The following is a 25,959-nucleotide window of genomic DNA, read 5'->3' as shown; positions in this document are numbered from 1 at the left end:
GTTAGTAAAATGTGTTCTGCGTAATTGCAACTATAGTTGATGAGATATTCCCGTATTAATCCAACTTTGATCCATATCTGTGTGCTATCCATAACTGTGGGGTGACTGTACGTGCGACTGAAATCCTTGGGAATCCGACCGGAATCCTTGGGATTCCGACTGGAATCCTTGGAAGTACTGGATCTCAAGTGGTATTGGCAAGGATTCCAATCCAATCCAAGGAATCCAATTATTCTAGTCGGATTAATAATTATTCCAGTTTGATCCCTAGAATTCCAGTTCAAATCCTAAGTATTGCTGTTAAGATCCACAAGAATTACGGTCAAATTTGCAATATTTCTAGTAAGATTTTGCAAGGGATCCAGTCGAATTTGCAAGGATTCCAATCAAATCAGCATCTAGTTGGATTCATAAACAATCTCAAAAAGTTCCAATGGAATTCTAATAACTCCGCACCAGAATTTAATGAAATGATCATAATTATTTCCACAACCCAATATGTTAGCCCAAAAAGCAACGACCGATATGGAAACGAGTTACTAAATAAGGACTGTTTATTTTATAAAGTGGACACTTGTACATGCAATATCTTTTTAATTTTCTAATGGCATCGCAATCGGTTTTCAGTACATCGTTTGACTAATGTTCTACAATGTCGTGATAATAAAAAAGTTACCAAAACTATTGAATTTCACACTTATAAGGTACAACGTTTAGAACGATCGATTTATGGAGGTTATCATAATCAGTGATTATCTCAAATGGGCTGGAAAACTCGACAATCTATATTTTCATTGGAAAGACTTGTTCAACGAAAGCATCATCAATCATAAGCCTACTAAAAAATATCAAGTTATTTTTGGAGCAACAATACATATTCCAGATATCATAAAATCATTTTTCATCGATTTTTTTAGAGAAAATATTTTAAATTTAAATGGAACTGATCAAAAGTATGAGCCTTGATGGCTGATGACTGAGACAAAAAAATGGAACTGATATGAGTAGAATTTTTTGATTTTATAAAAACGTTCTGATGGAAGTAATACCGTTTTGATTCATATTACGGACACTTAAGCCCTCAGTGAAGTATAACCCAGCATAGAGCATATAAAATCAATCATTCTGTATTATTCCTTAGCTTTAACGAGCGTCGGAAACCCTTAACTTTCGAATGGTGGATGAAGAATACGCTTCCGCAACTTGAACAATTTTAAATAAATCAAAATGTGTGGCCTTTTCATGATTCTTATTCCGGACGCTTTCTCACTTTTGCCTCATATTCCGGACACTTTGATTCTAATTCCGGACAGCTCATTATAATCATTAATAGAACAGTCGAATCATAAATTGAAATCGTCAATCCACTTAAGAGACGTTTAAGGTAGATGGGCATTATAAATTTGCATAGATATTAATGAAAAAAAGCTTATTAAATCGAGCCTCGAAAGTGAGAACTTTTGAATGGCAAAAGTTGAAACATTTCGTGTGAAATGTTTCCCATACAAAGTAGAGTGTCCGGAATTTGAAGCTGTCCGTAATATGAATCAAAATGGTGATATAGTATTGATATGAAAAATAACCTAAGACATCAAAGAGTTGCTTATTTAGACATCACGTCAAATTTTAAGCAAAATAGAACAACAAATGCTTTATTTTCAGAAGTCTTCTCAAAGTACAATGACAATAATCAAAATTGGCAACATTGCTATAATGAAATCGAATTTATTTTCCACTAGTGGTCCCGGCAAACTTCGTCTTGCCATCAAGTAGGCTGTTGAAAAACGCTATTGATCGTCCCATACAAAATGACAGTTTCGTTCACGCTCGTTTTTTCACCTTTCCCGGTGAATATCCTGGGATTGTTATACACACAAACTTCGGAACCCTTCACGAACAAATCGGAGGAAGAATCATTGAAATCCGTTGACCCGTTCGTAAGCCATTGCGTGACATACAAACACCATTCCATTTTTATTTATACAGATGTATTATTTTAAAAATGTTTGCCTGAGATTACCTATCAAATTAGTTGGAGAAAAACGCTTAGAATTTGCTCTAGATCGATAAATATGTCTATATTATTTTAAAAGTAGGGGATTTGTTAATAAAATGACTATGAACAGTAAAATTTATAGCTAAGAATGCGATTTATAATCAAGATTTAGCTCACATCTAAACCAATATAGTTTCTTTAGTAATCTAAACAATGTTTTAACACGCTTTTCACTTAGATGGTGTAGGGTCTTCCTTAGCCGAGTGGTTAAAGTCCGCGCAAAGCCTTGCTGAAGGTGTCTGGGTTCGATCGATCCAGGATCTTTTCGTTATGGAAATTTCCTTGACTTCCCTGGGCATAGAGTATAATCATACCTACCACATGAAATACGAATGCGAAAATGGCAACATTGGTAAAGAAAACTCTCAGTTAATAACTGTGGAAGTGCTCATAAAAACACTAAGCTGAAGAGCAGGTTCTGTCCTGCTCTGTGAGGACGTAAATGTCAAGAGCAAATTTGGTCATAAGAATAAATCACTAGAGTAACTTAGTGTCAGAGAATTGTGAAATATTATTGATTATTTTAAAGCTCTACCTTTAGTAGAATGTAAAAGAATACCAACATACAATTTATTCAGAAAAAATAGGATTTTTTCATGCGAAATTTCTTCTTCTTCTTTCTGGCGTTACGTCCCCACTGGGACAGAGCCTGCTTCTCAGCTTAGTGTTCTTATGAGCACTTCCACAGTTATTCACTGAGAGCTTACTATGCCAATGACCATTTTTGCATGTGTATATCGTGTGGCAGGTACGAAGATACTCTATGCCCTAGGAAGTCGAGAAAATTTCCGACCCGAAAAGATCCTCGACCGGAGGGATTCGAACCCACGACCCTCAGCTTAGTCATGCTGAAAAGCTGCGCGTTTACCGCTACGGCTATCTGGGCCCCTAAGCGAAATATAATTCTTAATTTTGACATACAGTTTTTGTTAGGAGTTTATGAAAAAAAAACTATATAGTTCTTCCACCAAAAGCATGTGGTAAGTTTTTATACTTTAATAACATTGTAGTAAAGAAATTGAACGATGCACAGAAAACTGTTTGAGATTTTATCAATAAATAAAAAACGGTTTAGAATGCACAAATTTTCCACTTTATAAAATGAACATTGCTTATGGTAACGACCAGTGTGAGAATGAGTGACTAAACTCAAATAACAGCTCTTGGGGTGATCATTTTACTCACCCGAATAGTCGCTCCCCATAAAGATGCTCTTAGTTATGTATTTCAAAAATGCAATAAAAAAAACAAATGATAAAGTTTATATCAACCTGAGAAATAAAGTCCAAACATATTTTCGTTCTACATCAAACAACAATATTTGATAACATTTTGATCCAATCTATTGTTTAGGAAAAAACCGTTTTTATAATTTTAGAGAATATCAAATTTTGCAGCTTGGCTTGGCAGCTTTTCTGCATTATTTCATTTTTTAATGTGGTGTACTAAATTTTTACTTGAAGTTTTGACATTTTTAAAAACTACACTCGGTATAATGTATCGTATAAATGTTTGGGTTTATTGAATATATTTGCAAAGACGATGGACCCGTGAATATATAGACTTATGAACTTTTTTCTGTAATACTATCACTAATATTCATCGTAAGAACATTTAGCGTACTAACATTTATGTTGAAATGTTATTAGGATAAGACAAACGGTCCATTTCTATATTATTTATTGGTGCGTAATGAAGCATTCCCTCTGTGCAGATTTCCACTATGCGAATAAAGCCAACGCAGCCAAAAACATCGTTTTTGTTTGTTCACATGGTAATCTTTTCTGCAACATCTACTTCAGTACCTACACCGTATCTTCAGCGTATGCTAATTTAACGACGGTTTGCGTGTGGGATGACGTATGAAAACAAAGCTTTTTTTTTTGCAAAACCTGTTTTCATTATTTTCATCACCGTTTTGGTATGCTTCTTGTTGTTGTTTATTGATGTTTATGTTTTGCTCTTTCTTTCGTTTCGTAACTAGGACGATCTGTTCTTGTGCGATTTAAATTCAAACTCCGTGCTTATGATTTCTCATAATTCAAAAAACGATAGCCTGTATGATTTCTAACAGTTTCTTCCAGAGAGATAGTGAAGCTCACAGTTTGATCTATTATCTCACATTTAGAATCAGTTACACAGTGTATGTTAGTTTTACCTTCCCAACACACTTCGGATAAATTAAATTCTAAGCGTGCTGGGTAGTCGAGAAAATGTCCAATTTGTGAAGATCCTGGAATGGGATTCGAACCCACTACCCTAAGCATGGTCTTGCTGAATAGCGGCGCTTAACGCTACTATTTGAGCCCAATTTTAACCCCAGTAGAACAAAGCTTACCTCCCAGCTTAATATTCAAACAGCACTCACACTGTTACCCAAGCAATCATGATCTTTAACCTGCAAATGCTCCAATAGACAGTATAAAACTTACTTAAGTAGATTTTAAAAAGTAATCGAGAATTGTTCTAAAATGCTGACTTATTAGAGATACTCATACACGCCGTGAATATATTGAATCAGCTATAATCACATCAATAAAAGTAAACAGCTATGGCCAAAAGAGAGAAATTAAAAGATTAATGCAGCCAATCAATTACGATTCTGTCCAGAAGGTGTCTTAAGCTTTGAGCGCTTTCATTCTAATTGGATAAGTACACCTGCCGTTAGACCTGACGATGTAAATTTTTCTCCATCCATGCCTTTTGCGAGTTCCATCTGGATAAAGAAGCGAAATAGTTCGAAGGCGTGCTTAATCTGGTCATGCTGAGCAGAAATCGTTGAGATAAAATCAAAGCTTATTACGTCGATGCCGCGCGCACTAGCAGAGAGAGAATTTATACAAAACAGCTTTGCATTCCACAAAAGTGGCACTGTTCGAGCGGTTTGCTATTTACCCTACTATACGAGCGCCGAGACATGTTTCTGATCTTTTTGTTTCTTTTATGTGAATCAGATCTGTTCTTCTATCCACTCTATGACTCTTCCCGTGTAACTGCCCGTCATCGGCGTAGGAACAGGGGGTCCAGGAGGGGCAAGGCCATACCCCCAGAAAAGTTTCATGACTTTAAATGCGAAATGAAAATGAAATAATTTTAATAACTTGTTCCACATTACATGGAGTTATTTTATTTATGCAGAACATTCATTTGGAAAAAAATGATTTGTTAGCCTTCTCACTGTCGAGCAAATGGCTATTTCTAGAAGCACCTTGTTGATACTATCAGAATATGATCAAGATTGTTCGACATGTGTAGACTGCAAATAATGTACGACATTCGGGTTAATTTTAAACATTTATAAGCTTTGAACGGCGCAGGAAAGGGTATAGAACCATTATTAAGTCAGCTAGATTCATTCAGAAATCTGATGCAACAAATTCGAAAGTTCTGCCACAAATTCAAGAATTCCATATACTTAATTTTACTACATTGTTTTCAGTAATTTTGCCCTGAATTACACTAACAAAATTGCAACAATTCCTCTACTAGATTATTCAATGTTCTATAAGAAGCATGAGATAAAATCTCCAAGCGTATCGCCTCAGGAAAACGTAACAGATGTTTATTCAGGAATTCTATCATATCTCTAAGGAATTCCGTCAATTAGAGCCGTACCCTATTATTGGCACGTTTGATTCGATTGAGCATGTTTCTTTCTAAAAAGCTACTCGGCTCACATTCGGCTTCAATATGACTTTTTATTTCATTATAATAGTGGCTTTTTGCTATTGACTAGTTGATTTGTTATTGCAAAGTTTCAGGTAATTCGGCTGAGAAAAAAACCCTAGTAAAAGTATTCTTACGAAAATTGTTCTAAAAAGTTACTCTCTGTATAACTTCTTATCCAAATTTTGTTAGAAATTCCCCCAAATGTTCACCTAAATGTAAATCGGAAGACCTTCGTAAGTCTACCAGAAAATAGCATTACAATTAAGTAATTTGCACAAATTCGGAGACAGTACATTAGTAGATTGTCACCTTCTTTTCGTCCATTACCGAAATCCGAGATTTGGGACTAAATACTGGCTCATAAGCAAGATAGATGCATCGACCAACAGTAAAGATCAAAATTTACACACATTGTTTGAAATATTGCAGTCTCATACAGAAAAATAAAGGCAAAACAATCTCTATATGATTCAACACATATAGCAACTGCAAAACGTGAATTGTATTCAAGTTTTTACTTTTTAAAGTCATCTTTGTGATGGTCCTAAATGAATATGACGTGAAAAAATGTTCTAAAAAATTCATGTAAATTTGAATTACTAAACAAACTTATGAATATATTTATGTAAACATTTATTAAGAACTACCTCAAATCAATTTTGAAAACAATTTTGTATCCGTTTTAGATAAAATATTTCTTAAATTTATCTATAATAGAAGTATCATTGATTTTTGTTGGCAGCAATAGTCAAAATTCGAGAGCAAATCTTTCACGGAAGTTTAACAGGACTTTCTGGTAACATTTTGCAGAATCCAGTAGTTCAATGAAGGATGTCAGATGAAATTATAGTAGGAAAGTTCTGTAATAGTTCAGAAAGGTATCGTGGTGGATATTCTCATAAAATTATAACATAATCTATAGAGGGAGTAAAATTTATGTAGGAATACTTTGAAGAATCACTAGAAACATTGTAGTTCTTTTTCAGATTTTTTTTTCGGAATTCCAATTTTAAGAGGCGGTTTTGCAAATAATAATTTTTAAAAAATACCATACAAAATTCCCGACGTTTTTTCAGCAAAGCAACATGTAACTGACAATGTCCTTAAAATACTTCTTAAGAAGTTTCTTCAAGTGCTTCAGGTGGAATAATTTTCCTTAAAAAAATCCTTAGAAATTGTACTAGAATAATTCAAATGAATTTTGTTACAAATTCTACTAAATACATTACATTGTTCAGGGAATAAATTAAAACTCAAGACCTTCAAGAATTGATTCTTTGATTCCATGAATTATTTTGATAAAAAATCTTTAACTTTCCTTGTGCATTGGGTTAATTTTTTGCCAATCGGCACGGTAAATGAGCTATAACATTGTAGAGAAAAGGGATAGAAATCTGAAATTTTCTAACTTTTCCTGACTTCTGAAAACGAACATTTTCGTGCTAAAAGGAGCATTCAGCGACCTCTAGGAGCAGCGCTACAAAAATGTGACACATGCAGTGAGGGTCAAATGAGAAGAAACTGGCGTATATCATATTCAACAGTTCATTCATACACATGTATATAACAACGGTTCAAATTTCATGGTTTTCATTCCAATTTACAAGTGCACCAAGAGGACCAACATTTAGATTTGGCAGGATTTGGCCGGATTTGGTCGGAGTTCCATCATGCGACGGCTCAAAATACATGATTTTTCATCCAGACGTAAATGAACACCATGCTAAACACGATTGTGCTACTTTTCCCCGAATGTCGTTTCTCCGAATGCCATTTCTCCGAACACGCCAGTTTCCCGAAAGACCCTGTTCCCCGAATTCCATTTCCCCGAATGACCCGTTTCTCCGAAAAATGAATTTTCTTCAGTGGTAGAGTGACGAACTACAAAGAACGATAAGCGATCAAAAGAGGAGATATTTGGTCATTCTCGTCTAAACACGTACTGCGAAAAATGCCAAGGACGGTGAAACTTGAAAGATGATCGGTTCATTCACCACCCTGAAATTATGACAATAGGGCTATATTCAAAACTGAAAAGCCAATAGATGGCTCTTTTCCAGTGGTAGTAAAAACGAAATCCTGAAGCAAAGAAAGCACCACGGAAGATGAACTAAACACAAAAAGTTATGTATTCACTTTACACTTGATTTCTAATCACTACTTTTTTGATCCAGTTTCCTAACGGCAAGTAATTTACGATTTTCATTATTTTCCATACGTTTTGACAGTTCTCTGACTACCATTCTTCCATGCGCTTGTGGTGAAAGTTTGAGAAATTTGAGAATCCAGCGTAGCGCGATCAGTGAGAGGAATACAAACATCAGTGTCGCCGCTCGGCGGCCGGTAAGAGAAACTGAATGTTCGGAAGGTTGTTGTCTGTAATTTTTGCCGCTGGCGCCAACTGTTAGCGTTTGAGAACAAAATAAACAGTCGTTACCCTATTATGAGTGCCAGAAACTTATCGGGGAAATGGACTATTCGGGGAAACAAGATATTCGGGGAACTGGCTTTCGGAGAACTGGCGTTCGGGGAAACGACATTCGGGGAACTGACATTCGGGAAAAAGTAGCACAAACGTTAAATACCTAGCGTTACGTCCCTACTGGAACATAGCCTGCTTCTCAGCTTAGTGTTCTTATGAGCGCTTAAACCAGGCCTGCCCAACATTTTTGACTATTTTTCGACAAAAATTGTTGGTGCGTTCGCAAGAATAGACCGATATGAACAAAATTAGTCTCAAATTAAAGCTTGGTAGTATATCTGTCTAATCCATACTGAAAATTTAAAATTTATATCATACTCTTCGTTAGTCATGCAAGCAAAGGTAAAAATCAGTCCGGCCCGCGGGCCGTATCATTTTTTGTACTTGATTGCGTCGGTAGCGAAGAGGTTGATACAAATTTTAAATTTTCAGCATGGATTACTCAAATATACTACCAATCTTTCATTTGAGACTAATTTTGTTTATATCGGTCTATTCTTGCGAACACACCAACCATTTATGTCCAAAAAGAGCCAAAAAGGTTGGGCAGGCCTGACTTAAACAGTTATTAACGTAGAGCTTTGCCATTTGACCAATTTTGCATATGTATATCGTTTGGCAAGCACGAAGATTCTGGAAAGTCGATAAAATTTACCTGAAAAGATGCTCAACCAGTGAGATTCGAATCCATGCCCCTCAGTTTGGTCTAGCTACAAAGCTGTGCGTTTACCACTGGGCCTCTCAAACATAAAATTATTATATTCGAATATCATTTCCGTTACGGTTAAATTATAACAAAAATATTATACAGTCAACTCTCCATAACTAGATATCGAAGGTACCATAGAATAAGGGAGGTATACAGTTGAAGATAGAGTTACTGTCCACGTGCTGTAGCCTTATGTGAAGGAGCCACCAGATCCAAAAAAAAATCTCTACTGTAACCCTTACAGTGATTTCCCCAGGGGTTCCATAAGTGGTTTCCCTGAGATTCCTCTACGAAGAAATTTTGTTCGCTACCACACCGGTTCCAATAGGGCTTCAAAAATACCTTCACCAATTCGTTCAGGATTTTTTCCAAGAGTTCTTCCAGAGATTCCTCTAACAATTATCTGGGAATTTTTGCAGGGATACTTCTACAGGGATTTCGCCGGAATGTTTCCAGTGATTCCTCCATAGTTTTCTCAAGTAAAATCCTTACTAGGATTTATCCTGGAATTTCTCAAAGGATTCCTCAGGGAACTTTTCCAGAGATTACTTCTGGGACACCTCCTGATAGTCCTTGAAATTTTTTTAAGAGACTCAACCAGAATCAGATAACAAGATTATTGCAAATTGTAACAAACCCTGTTAAAAATAATAGAAGTTGATATAATTTTGTTATCAAGATGGCTTTATTTTTAACTTGTCACACTACTTGTAAAAGATTGATTACAATATTTATTATATATTTTACATTGCATTCGTGAGTTGATTGTAAATAACATTTAGTGAAATGAACAGTAACAAAATTTGCAATTATTTTGTTATATTGTGACATGTCTGAAACACGTTTTGTAGTAATTTAGTTATAATTTTAATAGTATTTGTTATATTCTATGTTTATTTGGTATAAATTTTGTTTGATTTTTTGTTATTTCAAAAACTAACGCTATATGTTTTGTAACAACTGGTAATACAGTAGTTTCTAGATTTTATCACTGTTCGTTTTAATATCGCTCCATTATATCACACTCGATTTTAGCGCAGTCTTCTGTTCAATTTTATCACGCCACAATAACACAGTGTAACAAAAATGACATGTTTGCGTGTCTCAAGGATCAAATTATGTGTCTCGAGTAGATTTGGGGTTGCTGAATCTGATGCCATTTTCAGAAATGTTCCAGCACGTCACAATTTTTAGTTACAGGTCGCCAAAGTTGTATAAAAGACTGGTTTTATTGATGTTTACATAAAATTTTAGGTATAATTTATCAAACTTTTTTGTGATCTAATCCACTAAACATGCTTTTTTGCACTTAAACTTTCATTTTGGATTAAATTTGATTGAAATTTCGCGATTAAATTTGGATTAAACCGATTTTTTCGACATGCTTGCTGTCTCCATACAAAATTCGTCGTTTCTCTTATATGGGAAAATACAATACTTTTTTAAACCATAAAAAAATAACTTTTCCGCATCGAAAGTATTATAAAATTTGCCGATAAGTATTGTTATACACATAAAGTTTGAATTCTGTGGCAAATTAAGCAAATAAATTAACTTACAAGTTGGCAAACTTGCATGCAAGTTGGCAAAAATAGTCATTTTTTGCATTTTTAACAGACAATATCTCAAAAACTAGACGTGCTATGATATTTTTGAAAACGGCAATGGATCCAGCAACTCTTAATTGAGAGAATAGCGGTATTTTGGTGCTTGAGACAAAAACATGTTCCGCAGTGTAATTGTATGAAGTTCATACATTTTACATTGAAAAATAGCTCTAAGCTATCAACATGTATCTATTTGACCCACCTCTGATGTGCTTTTCATTTCATTCGCTCTATTTCTGTAACATAAAACACAATTTTTGATAAAAAATTATATGGCAGAAAATACATTTTCATTATATCACGCTTCGGTACATCACGCCAAAAAATGTTGGATTCGTGATATAATCGAGAAATTACTGTATAATAAAATAATATCAGAGCAACCCATTCTGTTGTAATATTGTTTCTTATATCTGGTCGGGACTTAAAAAATTACTCCAAATATTTTCCAGTTATTTCTCCAGAATTTCCTCTGATAGTCTGCTTGAGAATCTTCAAGGAATTATTCCAGAGATTTCCACCGAGATCAGAAATTCTCCTGGAGAAATTCATCTAGGGATTTTACAAGAAATAAATTCATAGATTCCTAAGGGGACTCCTCAAGAGATTCCTCTAAAAACTCCTTTCTTAAAGAAGTTTTTTGAAAAAAATCTCGTATAAGTTCGTGAGGAGACTCCTGTAGCAGGTTTCTCCTAGGACCTTTTTAAAAAATAATAAACAAATGAAAAAATGAATCCTGTGGACGATTTGTCCTTTTTGAAGGAAGCACCACACCAAACAACGGACTAGCATGCCACGCCCAATTTCCCAGTCGAAACACGTTCTTGACGAAAAGTTTTCCGGACTGAAGCGGGAATCGAACCCGCACTCTTTAGTCGATGCGGCCTTATGCTTTGTAACACTAGAAACAGAAGAAAAACTAGAACAGTTTTCAAAATTGCGATTGGTAATAAGAGGTATAATTTGTCAGCAATAGAGTGTCCATCCCGGGACATCCCGCGACATAATATCCCGGGATTTGAGTAATTTCGGGATTTCCCGTTTCCCGGGATATAAGTTCTAACGTCCCAGGAATCTCGGGAACGAAACATTTGATGAAAACCATCAAATTTCAATGCAAAACAAAAGCATATTTCTCCGACTCATGCTTAGTTCAGTATAATTGAAAGGCATCATAAATAGGTGATTATTTTCATGAAATGTGCAAATTGTCAAACATATCAGGATAAGCCGTTTTTACAGGCCTAGGCAGCGAAAGCCAATCTGAGTGTACATTTGAACTTCAGTCGATAATTTTAACTAATCATTTTTTTGGTTGATGACAATACATGCAGTTTTGATGTGAAAAGTCAATGTCTAAAGCAAATTATTTGAATATAATGAAGTAATTGTTTACTTTACTTTCATTTAATATAAAGATAAATGAAAACCTTCCCATAACCGTAATTTTTCAAGATAAGCCATTTTTTTGTTAAGTTACTACATCAAAATAAAAAAGTCATTTATGTCATACAACGATATAACTAGCTTTTTATCTTGGAAAGGTACTTTCTCTTCATATTCATCGTAGGAACATTGTATTGTTGAAATTTTATTTCATTTTTAACAAAAATACTAGTTTAAGTGGTAATCTGAAAAATCCCAGGACAAGCAAAATGGTCGGGAAATGGACACTCTAGTCAGCAATAAGATTCCTAATCCGATACATGAATTATAACATGTCGAATGATTCCGATTCCTTATATTATACTTATTTTAATTTTTCTTTTAATGGAATTCGAGTATGATAACTTTATGTTTTAGAGGCCCATATGGCCTTGGCGGTAAACGCGCAGTTTTTCAGAAAGATCAAACTGCGGGACATGGGTTCGAATCCCACCGGTAGAGACATAGAGTATCTTCGTGCTTGCCACACGATATACATAGGCAAAAATAGTCAAATTCAAAGCTCTCCATTAATAACTGTGGAAGAGCTCATTGAACAGTAAGCTGAGAAGCAGGCTTTGTCCCAGTGAGGACGTAATGCCACGAAGAAGAAGAAGCATAATATGTATTCTTTTCATCAGAGTTTTATATTTTTTCTGAAGAGTTGAAATCTTATGCTTTCATTCCATAAAAAAAGATTGGAAACCGGTTGATCAGTTCAAAAGTTATGATTTATTTTGTTTTAATAAAAAAATCTATTCGCTGAGACCTACAGTGTGTGTACCGATTTAAAAAAAAATATATCTCAAAAACTAAAATACAAACATCGCTGAAAATGTGACAATACACGTAAAATTTACTGAACTTTCAAGAAAAAATGAAAATAGCGATAGCCCCTTTGGTCCCAACGCCTTCAAAACACGAAAAAACGGTTTAAAAGTTATGATATTTTTAAAACAAAAATTTTGCGAAATTGCGATTTTTCTGGTCATTCTATGTTGGAAATCAAAAAATCCAAACACACATGTATATTTATTTTGGATAAGGAACAGAATAGCAAATTTTCACGGAATTCAGTGACCCACTAGATCGGTTTTTCATGGAACGGCTGATACAAAGGTGTTTTCTTCATACCTCTTAGATTACATGTCTAATTGAAACTCTCTATGGCTCATTTTAAAGGCAATGAGTCAGTCTTATTTCGTAGGTGTTTTGATGAAAACATTTTCTGAATTATGTTTCCTAAATTATAACTTAAAGTTGCGACATTTTTCAAAAAATCTCCTTTTTATTTATTTATTCATCATTGGATCAATCAAAATTTTGAACCGTCACGGCATTAGAACAGAAAACTCTAATCTTTGAAGAACGCAAAATGGTCGGGCTTCATATAAAAAGGCGGCCAAACTACCAAAAACTTTTTTGAAATTTTTATGTGTTTTTTTTTTTCATTTTAATATATACCTCATGTATTGTATTATTATGATCCTTAATTGAAATTGAACTTAAATTTTAATTTATTTGACTTTTATGACGTCAAATTGGCTGAAGTCAAAAACTTGAAAAATGTTACAATAAAATGAAGAACAAAATTCATATTTGAAAAATGCAATATTTCCAAAGTCACTGTCGCACTGTCTGAAAGCGTATGGTTAAATACTTTTATCGAGCATAAGGATGGAAAAAAAAATTTGGTCGAAGTTATAATATTATTCAAAATTACACTTGAATAGTGAACATGACAAACGACTCTTGTCGCATCATGTCACCGCCATTTCAAGTATTTCACATCAAAAAGCACCCTTAGATCTCACAAAAATGATTATATTATTGGCAGAAATTTGCTGATTTTCAAGTTAGAGCTATTCGAATAATTCAATATTTTACATATATTTTGACGATATTTTTCATACAAAGTTCATTTAAATATATTTAACCACTCTTCATACACATTTTGATCAAACTCGGTCAAAACAAACAAAAATTGTGCTTTCAGCCAAATTTGATTGCATTTCTAATAAAAAAGAACCTTTTTTTGAATAAGTTACGTAATATGTGAATAACCCCCTCTGAAAACAGTAAAAACGCCAAATAACATTTTTATTACATATTTCATCAATTAAAAAAACTAATTTTGGCCAAACTTCATTTTTTTTCGACCATTGGGGATGTGGAACGCTTAAAAACTATTCTTTTTTTTACCTGACGCTTACCCCACACCAAAAAGCTCTGTTAATGAGCCTCCTGGTAGTGGACTCATCTACACTTAAATTCTAAAAAAGAGAAGCTTATCGGTGTGTGTAAGGTATACTTTAATAATAACTTAACTAGGGATACCCAGTGGAATTGATTTCCTTTAAAGGGATCCCTGATTCGCTAGAAATTTAATTGAACAAAAATAATATGACATATTTAACACAACAATTTATCGCATTTTATAGAGGGTACTTCAGAAGAATGTAGCTAGAATCTGGCAGTTGATATGGTTTTATAAAATGAAGGAATTAATTTTGGACCTGAAAAACTGTTTAAGACTTGTTTTGAATAATAGTCTACTATTTATCAATTTCAATTGCTCTGGAATTATATTATATACAGTAGGACCATAGAAGGATATTCGCATTTGGCCAAGATTACTGGAAGCTCTGGATTTCACTAAATTATTCAAAATCATTTACAATGTCATTCAAATCCTCGTGCAAAAGTTTGTGTTCACTCCTAAGTATGATGTATGTATTGTGCAAACACCGCAGATATATGGTCAAATACTGGGTGAACCCAAACTTGTGCACGGGAGTGTATCTTCAACGTTGTTGAAAATTCCTTCCTTTACTATGTCTCGGGTAATTAAGTTGTTCACTGAACGTTATCTCCTTCTTGAAATCCTATAGAATGTCTTCAAGGTGTTCTGCTTACAAAATGTTAATAAATTACAGAACAGTTTTTTTTCGGATGAATGGATTAAGTAAAAACAGTATTCCTAGAGTATTTCAAAATGAAATTAGGTAAATCATTTTAGAAACTGTCTTGAAGAATTCTCAACGAACATTTAGGAATAATTATGAACGTCGATACGTCGTGGTGCTTGTTAGGAAACACAGATAGAAAATTTTGTGAGTACAGTTTTATTACTCCTGGAGCAGCAACAAAAACATATGTGGATATATTAAAAGAAACACTTAGGTTATTTCTGAAGGGATATATAAAAACTATTGTAGCATTCATTGGAGAAATTTTTGGACAACCCCTGATAGAATTGGTAAGCGATGACTAATTATATTTACAAAATATGAAGTTCTTGAAACATGGGATTATTGCGACGTACATTATATTCTTCTTCTTCGTGGATACGTCCAAACTGGGACAAGGCCAGCTTTTCAGCTTAGTGATCTTTCGCAATTATTAACTGAGAGCTTTTTTTTTCGCCAAAACCATTTTTGCATGTATATCGTGTGCCTCACGACCCTCAACTTTGTATTACTGAATAGCTGTGCGTTTACCGAAACGGCTATTAGGGCCGTCTGAAACATTATATCTTAGACACCAAAAATCGTAGCCTCCCAAAAAAATCCTAGCTACGCCTATGCTTCCCATACTTGAGACAGAATAAATGCTTATTTTATTTGCAGATTTTACTACCAATTTATTTATATTTTACCTTATCCTGTTGGCCACAATAAATACTCGCCGGTGCTTGGTCATGATGATTTACCATGATGGCTTTGCTCTGCTTTTGCGGCACCCAATCGCTTTAGCGCTTCCTAAGTAGTTCTGGGCGACTTGATCAGCTTATGCTGAAGGAGCATATGGCAGGGATTACCAGATGTATCAATTCATTTCTGATAAGCTTTACTGATACTTCCAAAGATTCTCGATGCCCCGCTGACTCAATCACTCGCTTTGATATTTTGCGATATAAAATTCGGATTGATCTTCGCGTTGATTGGAGTTTGTTTGCTTTCTCGACCATAAAGATGATTCATTAGAAATGCAAATCCGTTTTGGTACGAAAAGAAATCGCAACAGCAACGCCACACAAACTTAGTACAGTCATACCTCGATGTAACATAACCTACCTTAACCACTATACCAGCAGCTTCATTTTTTGTAGTAAAAATATATTCATATCGCGGTAACTTTTTGTTTCTCGATATTTTCGCACCATTTTTTCAAAAGTTCCCATAAAACTCTTCTGGTTATAGAATTCGTGTCGATATTAATTATTGGTGATCTGGTTTTGATGATATTCCGATGTTCCTTGTGGGACCTACATTTTCCATATCGAATTATCAATAGTATGCAATAGTCAGGCTAATGAGCTATCTGCAAAACAAAAATTCCATGCTCACTAGCGCCGTCTGATGGCGTAATTCCGTATCAAAATGAAGTTTTTGTTCTCCTATGCTTAAACGGTTTCAATTATGATGAAAATCGTTATCCCAAAATTTGAAGTGATTTGGAAGAAATTTGGTTGTGCGCACGCCATTTGAAGTTTATATGGAAATTACTGAATGAAAAATGGAAACCTTTTGTGTTCAGTCATCTAACTGCTCGTAATAATAATCTATGGAAAAGTGAACAAACCCTACCCATGTGAAATCTTCCCAGCTATAACTTTGCCGAAGATCACATTTTGATGGGACGTAAGGAGAATTTGTTATTATTGATAACAAAGTCTAAATCATACTGAGATGATCATTCAATTACTTTCAGAGCAACACTGCCTTTTTGCTGTAGAACATAGTAGGGAGCCGGATCCTATTCTTGGCACTTTTGATTCACTTCGGCAGTGGGGTTTTTAGAAAAAATCATATGCGTCGTATTGAACGTTTTTTATTGCAAAGTTTCAGACAATTCGGCCGAGAAAAAAACCCCCCATGCCAAAGTGAATCATGGAAGTGCCCAAGTAGATCTGCACCCTAGCCTGGATTACTTTGATCTATTCTTCTCGCCAGGAGCACCACTGTGGCCTACCCAGCAGTTGCTTAAGCATGCAAAATGCAAACCCAGTTTACGATCATGGATAGCAATTTATCCTGACGTCCAATCAAAATGTGGTTGTAGCTGAAACGATTTCACATGAAAAGAGTTCGTTCACTTTTCCATAAAATATTATGATGAAGAGATAGTGGGCTGATTACAAAAGGTTGGCGTTTTCCATAGTCCATAGTCCATTTCTTCCGAATCATTTCAAACTTTGAGAAGATACTTTGTTTTTAATTATGAATCGTGGTTTTACGGCTAATCAGCTTTGTGGAAGCTTAACAACTACCGAAAAGCTTAACATTACATATACTTTGTAATTGAGTTGAATGGACAAATTGATGTGAAGTTTTGCGAAAAAGTTACACGTCTTCTCAGTGAGAATCGAACTCACAACTCCCTGATCTCTAGTTAGGGCGCGTTACCCCTACGCCACGAGAGGACTCATGGACGCAGAAGTGAACCTGAATTCGATTTCAGCTCAATAATCACGTGGTCCTTTTTCGCAAAGCACACCTCTTTCGGAAGAATTAGATGCCCATCCAAACACTACGCTTTCTATTTTGAGAAGATGCTATTTACCACAAAATAAATCGTTTAAGCATAAGGGAGCCAAAATTTCAAAATTTGCATTACTCTAATGATCACCGCATGTCAGTCCTTCAGCTACTGAACAACTCTTCCGAAGACACCAACCTTCAACCAAAACATCAGGATCTAGAGATATCATATGTTACAAAGTTTGCATTCTTATACTTATGACACACTTGTGGTATACGTACCATGGTACAATTATCTTGAAATGGGTTCCATACTGATAATTGTCTTCATTCAAGATAGCCTTGGAATAATTTTCTTGACAACTTGTACCATGGTACATGTATCAGATGTCTGTCCAAGAAATTATTCGTCAAGGTTCATATAGTGCAAGTCGGAAAAAGTACCCCTACCGGCCTACACGCAAACAAATTTTCTTGTATAATCTACCGAATCCATGGTAGAATTATGAACTGCACCAACGATTTTCAACCGACTACAAAAATCTGTTAAGTTTACCATAATGTGGTGAAAATCACCGAGCGGTGCAGTAAATTTGACTATGTCCATAGTAGCATCCACTACAAAGCATTGTATTTCCATCCGTGACACCCACCGTACAACACAGTGTGGTAAAAAGTATGATGCTAAACTTCTCATATCTAGAGTGTTTCTAGTCATAAATACTACATCTCTGGTTAAATTGACAGAAGAAAATTTTTTGTGTGGTGATGTTGACTATGTTTTGGTAGAGTTAACAGATTAATGTAGTCGGTTGAAAATCGTTGGTGCAGTTCTTAATTCTACCATGGATTCAGTAGTTTCTACAATAAAATTCATTTCAGTGTAGTTCTCAACAAGATCCTTAACTCCTAAAGGTAGATCATACTGATTTCTGAAACTCCGCCGAAGACATACTGTGCTATCTCTTAACGCATACGATGTTTTTAATATCGGTTTTGAATTTGCCACCTGCATAGATTTGTTTAAGAAAGGTGCTGAATTCAGGAAGATCATAGCAAAAGAGGTGTAAAAAATCAAAATTTTTAAGGAAAATAATTTTTTATCTGCAATTTTTTAAGTTTCTGAGAATGTCATAATACGATTTATAATCACTGTGGTGAATACTGGTACTATTGTGGAAAGCGGTACATCTATCCTACATGTTGAATAAAATCAAGAAAAAAAAAACAATTTTACTCCCATATAAAGTAAGAAGAAAAATCAACTTACGTTAAATCGAGGAGTTACTGTAATTCGACCTTTATAGAGCACAATACTATTCGCTTCCTTGAACTGAATCGAAGTATCATCGTGATGCTTTTAAGTGACGTGCAACTGTGCCGCGTGGATACTCTACATTAAAATGTGGTCCACGATACGCGCCACATGGAGGAGCAGTAACTAACCGTCAAAGGCCAGATCGGTACCCGGTCGAGGAAGGTACACGGTGCGAGAGCGAAAAAACGGAGCGCAATTTATTGGCTTAATTTATTTGCCGTTGCTATAGATTTGACAATAAAGTGAAATCTATAAATGGGAGAAAGACATTAAAGTCTAAATCAGTACCGGGACCAGCAATTTGCATACACTCTCTCAGTGGAGATAAAAAAGAGATGATTATAAGTCTTCCATCCTGCTGTGGAGCCTATGGAGCTAACAGAGAGGTGAGCATTTGTTAGGGAACCTTCAAACGAGATTCGATTTCTTCATTTTTGTGAACGTTGAGCCTGTGGGAAAGTTGTTTATCCTAAAACGCTCATTGTACCTATGTGGTTTTTTTTATTACTAACCCAGTAACACGCTAGGAGGCAAATCAGTCTGAGAATATCAAAATCATAAGATGGACGTAGCGTAAACTAGACGGTAGATTTCATTACGTGAACTACTTATTTGAAATTATCTAGAATGATCTAGAATCAGTGGCGCAACCAGAGAGGGGGGAAAGTTGGGGGTCAACACCCCCTCCAGAGCCGAAAAAATGAAGGATTACCAAGTATATTTTTAAACTTATTACTACACATCTTATGCAAATACTCAGTAGTTACTTAGTTAGATTCATATAACCACTAAGAGTGTCAGTGGTTTTTACAGTTACATCTTCAACGCTGTGTTTTTTCAATTCCTAGACCCTTGAAGAGTTTAATACAAAAGAAAACTCATAAATAACTGAATTTTCTTGCCTTTCCCTAATAATAAATTGAAGCATTTGTGTGAGAAGTTTGTCAAATATCAATATCTATTGTAAACTTTAACACTTCAATAGATATGCTTTTGTAGTTTGTACAATATAGGTGAAAATAAAAACTCGTGATTCGTACTCAGCATCAGCGCGGTGCTTTTGGCGGTGGTCAACGGGAGATCACAATAAGATTCAGCATCCGAAGCATTAAAAATGTTTTAGTTAGCTCAGTATTTGATAAAATTGTACAACTATTTGTAGAGCAGATGAATTCTCGCATAAGTCATTCTTAGGGTTTTTAAGATTATGGAAAAATCATATTTCTGTCGAAGCATATCTCTCTCATTCATAATTTTAACAATTATGAGGTTTTGAAGGTGTTGATTATGCATTACAGTAGGTAATGAATCAGATTACGAAATGATTCAAAAACAAAATTTGGTCTTATTGGAAAATTTAAGATGTTTACCCATATTTGGTCATGTAATCTTCACAGTGAAAGCAAGCGTTTTTGACTTTTAGACTCGTTTCTTTGGATTCTTTGTCGATTCTTTAACATGAAACAGTTATGCTCCCACTGGAAGTTAAGTGTTCTAATGCTGTGTTGCTTTCTACTGGGTGTAACCATAATTGCAATGATTTAAAACTTGAAACATATCTAAAGAGCATCCATCTGTGGACGACTAAATGGTATCACGTCAATGTATTGTAATCTTGTTTCATCAATTCTTACTATGCGTTTTAAAATTGTGAAGTTTACTTGAACCTTAAAGTCGATTTTTTCTATTAAACTATACCATCTCAAATTCAAATTTACAAAACCCCTGCCAGAACCGAATCCTGGTTGCGCTACTGTCTAGAATACATTTTATTGTCATTTATTTATATTATACACTCCCAAGATGCACAGAATACAGCTTTTCATAGTTCTTCTAATATTCATTGAATAAAACAGGATTTCGTACATTTCACGACATTTTCATTCACCATACGAAATATTTGTTCTTGATATAATTCATTTTCATTTTCATTCATTCATTCATTCATTCATTTTCAAACTTTATAAAATATTCGTGAAATACACATTTTCCAATTCGTAGATGACCGTTTGTCTTCCACTAACGCTACTCGCATTGGACGAAAGATATTTATGATCACGAAACTGATGGTTTGCTCAACGGAATCATTCATTTTCTGCAACGAAATGGTTTCTTTGAAAATCTTGTATTTAATCACAACGTATCGAAACATTCGTAAAAAGCGCAATTTCATCTCGTCGAATGTACTAAAGCTTGAAATGTTGTGTTTAAATGCCATGTTTATACAAATGATTTGTACATTGTATGTCAATGTTTGTTCTCGATACAAAATGAACGAATTACGATTACAAAATGGTTGGTGCAATATAACAATTGTTTGTTTTTAACTTGGAGATTGCATTGCATAACGAAACTTGTGACATACACTCTATCGAACTATTTTTTACAGAAAACGACGAACGATCTCGTTTTACAAAACATCATTACAAATTTCTTTGATTCTGATACTTTAGCATTTCAGAACTGTTTTTGTAGTAAACTAAGCACACAAACCAGCATTACACAAACAAGTATATTGCATGCAAGTTTATTGAAATCGATGAATCAAAGCTGTTTGCCTCAAGAGTCAAAAACTTGTTCCGCTGTTTAATTTACAATCAATCGAAAGTTGCATGATTTAACAAAATTTAGCATAAAAAACGCAGTATATAATCCTATAACAACGAAGCCGTTTTAAAACGTTGAAAGTTCCGGAAATGTATAACATATTCTGTATCGCCAAAACGGTCAACTTCAGAACAGGTAAACCGTGTTGAAAAATTCAGAAAACTTGTACTGAATTTTTAACGGGGTTTATTTCTATGCGGTTTATTAAGTTGTTTCAAAAAATGACGTAAAAACCACGTTGCTAAAAAAAGACGTGTCGAAACCTTTCGTCAGATTTTTTCATATAAAACAATGTACAGTGGTCACACAAGTAAGGATTACCCACTATTATGGGTCATTTCTATTTGAATTGCATGCAGCACAGAGTAACTAATAATCGTGATTCATTCGGTCAGGGAACGTCTACTCACGTGGGGACTTTTTTCAAGTCGTTTTTTGAAACAACGCTTTAATGTATTTGCTGTGCAATGCTGTAAGTCTCTTGTTCAAACCCACTTGAGAGCAATTTTAATGTTGTGAGTAATTTCAGTTCGTCTTCGGACTTGTCTAGACCATACTATGGGCGATCGGGTGGCCAATAATCGGAAAAATGACTTGTTCTGATAGGTTCTTCTGGTACATCAATACATAGTAAACACTTATATTAAGATATTCCTGGAATACTAGAGCAAAATCTTTTGCATTTTCATTGATACAGTATGCCAAAGTTAGAGTTTTTAAGAAAAACAAAGAATTCAGTACAAATACAAGGTATACGTTGGATGGAATATACTGCAGAATCGTAATATTTCATACATATCTTTATACACTGTTCTAAAGCTTACTAAAAAAGGTATCTTAGAAAAATAAAAGGAAATAAAAATTTGTACTTTAGTTCAGGTAAATGTGGCGACCACACTGAAAAAAAAACATATTCGATTTTTTACCGACACTTTACACATCCCATACTTTTTTGTCCCAAGTTGTCCCAGGCTAAAATTCATTTCCAAGGTTATTCAAAGTTGTAAACTAAAGGATTGTTAAGAATTAAGCTGCACATATTTGCACTTTTTTCAGTTTTGGCTCATTGACTTTTATCAATATTTTTGCATTTTTTTTTTCTTTAAAATCAGCTAAAGATAATTTCAGGGGATAATTGAATATCGCCAAATGGTTCATATCATCATTATAATGTAAGTTTTTTTTTTTATTTATGATGGTTTTCACAACGTTCATTACATAAGTAGCCTATATGCATCATTAGTAAAAGAAACCTTTTTTCTCTATAAACCCTTTTCAAAAGTTGGTCTCGAAAACTTGTTCATTGTAAACAAAATATCAAATTTATACAACAAAACTCATAAATATGACATGAGATGGCCAAAATATTTTTGGCCCCCATTCTGTATGGAAACCGCCCATAGTGGACCATTAACATAACATAATCAATTGTCCTGAACATGAGCAAATAAATGCTTAAAACGTCTGTTTCAAATGGTTGCCTTACGGGTATTTATAAACTTGCATTAGGCAGATAAATTTCAATTTAGATCATTTTTCCACCATCACTCACCATTGAGTGCTGTTCGAAAAAAAGTGTTAAAATCAAAAGATTTCCTATTTCTTCGTTGCTGTCAATTAAAACATTATTTTTAGTTTTGTGCGTAGGACACTTACCGCGACTTATGTCTATGCGCCATCTGCAGTTGAACTGCGTCACAAATTGTGCAATGTAAAACTGTAAGAAAGAAACACAAAAATGTAGGCAACATTAGTATGGAATTACATCGGGTTTGGTTATTTTTAATATTTAAGAATTTTACTTTATATGGTAATTTTTCTTTTTTTTTTTGCAAAACATGTTTAGGCCTCACTGAAGTAGCATATTAAATAAAACATTCCATGATTCCTAAGTGTAAAATGGATATGGATTTTGATTCCACAACTTGAACAATTTTTAATTGAAAAAATGAGTAGCCTTCTCATGATTTTTCTTCCGGGTACTTCTTTAGATTGACTCATTATAAGGACACTTCAAATTGTAGGCAGAAAAAAATAGTTGGAAAACTCAAATCATAATATGAAACTACCAAGCTAATCAAAATACTCTTAATGCAGTCTGGCCATCTACCGGAGCTGTGGCAACAGACAAGACCTGGTCCTCACCTAGCAAGTGACGATGACGATAAGGACACTTGCTACGCGCAGCTGGAGCGTGAATACGAAAGCTGTCCAAGCCCTGACGTCAAAATAGTTATCGGAAATCTCAAAGCTCAAGTCGGCCAGGAGCAGGAATTCGGACCGATTATAGGGATGTTCAGGGCTCACCAGCTCACGAACGAAAATGGCCTCAGACTCATTGATTTCATCGCCTCCAAAAGCATACGTAGTACCTACTTCCAGCACAGTCTCTCGTATCGGTACATCTGGATATCACCTCAACAAACTGAATCACAAATCGGCCATATTTTGATTGGTGGACGACACTTCTTGGATATAATCGACGTCAGAACCTATCGCGGTGCAAGCATCGATTCGGACCATTACCTTGTGATGGTTGGTTTCGCCAAAAACTTTCAGTTGTGAGCAACATTCGGTACCGGCAACTTCACAACTTATTACGCGCAAAGCCTTGATGCAGCGTTGCCGGACGAGAGAGAGCTCATCGAAGCTGGCGTAGTGTCAAAGCAACCATTAACAACGCGGCAGACGGTGTTGGACATTAAGAATTCAGCACGAACGATGATGCTGCAGTCAAAATGTTGAACGATTCAAACAGAAGGCAGCAAACCCATCTATTCCTGGATAAAGAGCGCCGCCTGGAAGAGCTGGAATGCGAAGATATGAAGCAGCTGTAGATATCGTTCTCAAGAAACGCGTAAGTAAACTCAATGCATCCCGCAAAGGATTAGTGTCGTGAGCTGAAATAGGCCGGGATGAAGATGGAGACGGAGCACTACGATAAACATGGCGCAAAGGAGGACGACCAAGGCAACAGAGGCTCCATCGGTGCAGCTGATGGTATTGGAGCGAAATTTATTAATAAGGGCCCGGATAGGTTGGCTACTTGTCTGCACCGATTGATAACCAGGATTTGGGATACCGGAAGAATGAAGGAGAGAGTAATATATCCAATATACGAAAAGGGTGACAAGCTAGAATGTGAGAACTATCGAGCGATCACTGTTCTTAACGCAGCCTATAAAGTGCTCTCCCAGATCATCTACCGTCGTCTATCGCCGCTAGAAAGCAGATTTGACGGAAGTTATCAAACCGGTTTCGTGGACGGGCGATCGACAACGGATCAAATCTTTATATTGCGGCAGATCCTTCAAAAGTGTCGTGAATATCAAGTTCATACGCCCCATCTATTCATTAATTTCAATGCGACCTGTGATGCTATCGACCACGAAGAGCTATGGAAAATTTTTGACAAGAACGGTTTTCTCGGGAAACTGAATAGATTGTACAAGGTAACGATGGATAGTGTACAGGCTGTGAGAAGATATCGGGTGCGTTATCGGACCTGTTTGAAACACTCAAAGGACTTCGATAAGGCCATCATTCCTGCCTCGATATTACGCAAGAAGGTGATGGAGATGGAGCTCTACAATACGCCCGGCAATGGCGTGATGCTACGCTGTAGGTATCAAGGTAGGTAGGTGTTATGAAACGGGTAGGTAGGTGTTATGAAACGGGCGGGCTTCAACTTGCAGGACACGATCTTCAATAAAACCAGCCAGTTCATCTGTTTCGCAGATGACATGGACATTGTCGAAACAACATTCCAGCTGGTTGCTGAGCAATATACCAGGCTGAAACGTGAAGCTGAATGGGTTGGATTGAAGGTAAATACATCGAAGACGAAATATTTGCTGGCTGGAGGAACCGAGTGCGATAGAGCTCGCATTGGAAAACGTGTGATGATCGACGGAGATGAATTCGAGGTGGTGGATGAATTTGTCTAGTTCGGTACACTGGTAAAGTCAGCTAATAACTACAGCAAAGAAATCCGAAGACGTATAATTGCCGGAAATCGTGCTTACTACGGTACCTCCACGAGACCTTGCGGTCTGGTAAACTTCACCTCTTTACTAAGTGTACCATATACACATATACAAGACACTGATAAGACCGGTAGTTCTCTTTGGGCATGATACGTGGACAATACTCGAAGAGGACCTGCAAGCGCTAGGAGTTTTTGAATGACATGCGCTTAGAACGATCTTTGGTGGAGTATGTGAGAACTACGTATGGAGGAGAAGAACCACGAGCTTGCCGTAACTCTTCGGTGAACCCAATATCCAGAAAGTCGCCAAAGCTTGGAGGGCACGATGGGCTGGACACGTTGTGAGAGTGCCAGATAATAACTCCGTAAAATTGTGTTCTCCTTGAATACCGCCGGTACAAGAGGAAGAGGGCGCAAAGCGCTAGGTGATTTGACCAAGTGCAACAGGATCTTGGAAGTGTGGGACAACCGAGAAACTGGAGGCAAGCAACCATGGACCGAGTTTGTTGGCGTAACAATGTGGCATAGGTCATGCCTTTAAAGACGTAGCGCCATCAGAATGAAAAAAAGGCAACGATTTCATAGATGTCTATGAAAAAAAAATATTGTTTCGAG

The 25,959-nt window shown here is 35.6% G+C and overlaps 1 protein-coding gene across 1 annotated transcript in view; it reads right to left on the bottom strand.

Annotated features, from left to right (window-relative positions):
• LOC5573569 overlaps positions 1-25,959 on the bottom strand; it is a 313,982-nt gene that overhangs the window by 164,935 nt on the left and 123,088 nt on the right. The window contains exon 3 of the mRNA XM_021851479.1: positions 23,013-23,073. The gene's annotated coding sequence lies outside the window, so the exon portion shown is untranslated. The remainder of the gene's footprint in view (positions 1-23,012; positions 23,074-25,959) is intronic.

Source organism: Aedes aegypti, chromosome 3 (assembly GCF_002204515.2).
Source record: "Aedes aegypti strain LVP_AGWG chromosome 3, AaegL5.0 Primary Assembly, whole genome shotgun sequence".
Classification (NCBI taxonomy): Eukaryota; Metazoa; Arthropoda; class Insecta; order Diptera; family Culicidae; genus Aedes; species Aedes aegypti.
The sequence above is the reverse complement of the archived record's forward strand: the minus strand, read 5'-3'. Positions and strand labels throughout refer to the sequence as shown.